Raw genomic sequence first — 790 nt, forward strand, 5'->3', positions numbered from 1 at the left:
CCCCCCCTCCCCCTCTCTCCCCCCTCCCCCAGTCATGCCCCATTGAAGCTGACTCTTCATCAGACCTGCAGCCAACTCTTCTCTCCTCCCCTCCTCTCCTCCTCCATCCCTCCATCCTCTCCTCCTCTCTCTGTCCACCATGCTCCCATCCTCCTCCTCCTCCTCTCCTCTCATCCTCTTCCTTCTCCTCTCCCTCCTCCTCCTCTTCTCCCCCCTCCTCTCTGCCCCAGCTGTTCCTCCCCCTCCCTCCGTGGCGTCGAGCAGGGCGGCGTACAGAGCGTTCGACACCTCGCTCACCCACCTGACCGTCCACCGGAGGACAGGTGAGGTGTTCGTAGGCGCTGTCAACAGAGTGCTGAAGCTATCGGCCAATCTGACGGAGCTGAGGAGTCACATGACCGGACCTGTGGAGGACAACGCCAAGTGTTACCCTCCACCTAGCGTCAGGGCCTGCGCTCACAGGTCTGTCCACACCTGAACACGCACACCTGTCTGTCCACACCTGAACACGCACACCTGTCTGTCCACACCTGAACACGCACACCTGTCTGTCCACACCTGAACACGCACACCTGTCTGCCCACACCTGAACACGCACACCTGTCTGCCCACACCTGAACACGCACACCTCGTCTGTCCACACCTGTCTGCCCGCACCTGAACACGCACACCTGTCTGCCCGCACCTGAACACGCACACCTGTCTGCCCGCACCTGAACACGCACACCTGTCTGCCCGCACCTGAACACGCACACCTGTCTGTCCACACCTGAACACGCACACCTCGCCT

General features: G+C 61.8%; 1 protein-coding gene across 1 annotated transcript in view; it reads left to right on the top strand.

The window, feature by feature from the left end:
• Positions 1 to 790, top strand: part of plxna3 (plexin A3) — a 137651-nt gene that overhangs the window by 27214 nt on the left and 109647 nt on the right. The window lies entirely within an intron of this gene.

The sequence above is a fragment of the Micropterus dolomieu genome, linkage group LG08, assembly GCF_021292245.1.
Source record: "Micropterus dolomieu isolate WLL.071019.BEF.003 ecotype Adirondacks linkage group LG08, ASM2129224v1, whole genome shotgun sequence".
Lineage (NCBI taxonomy): Eukaryota > Metazoa > Chordata > Actinopteri > Centrarchiformes > Centrarchidae > Micropterus > Micropterus dolomieu.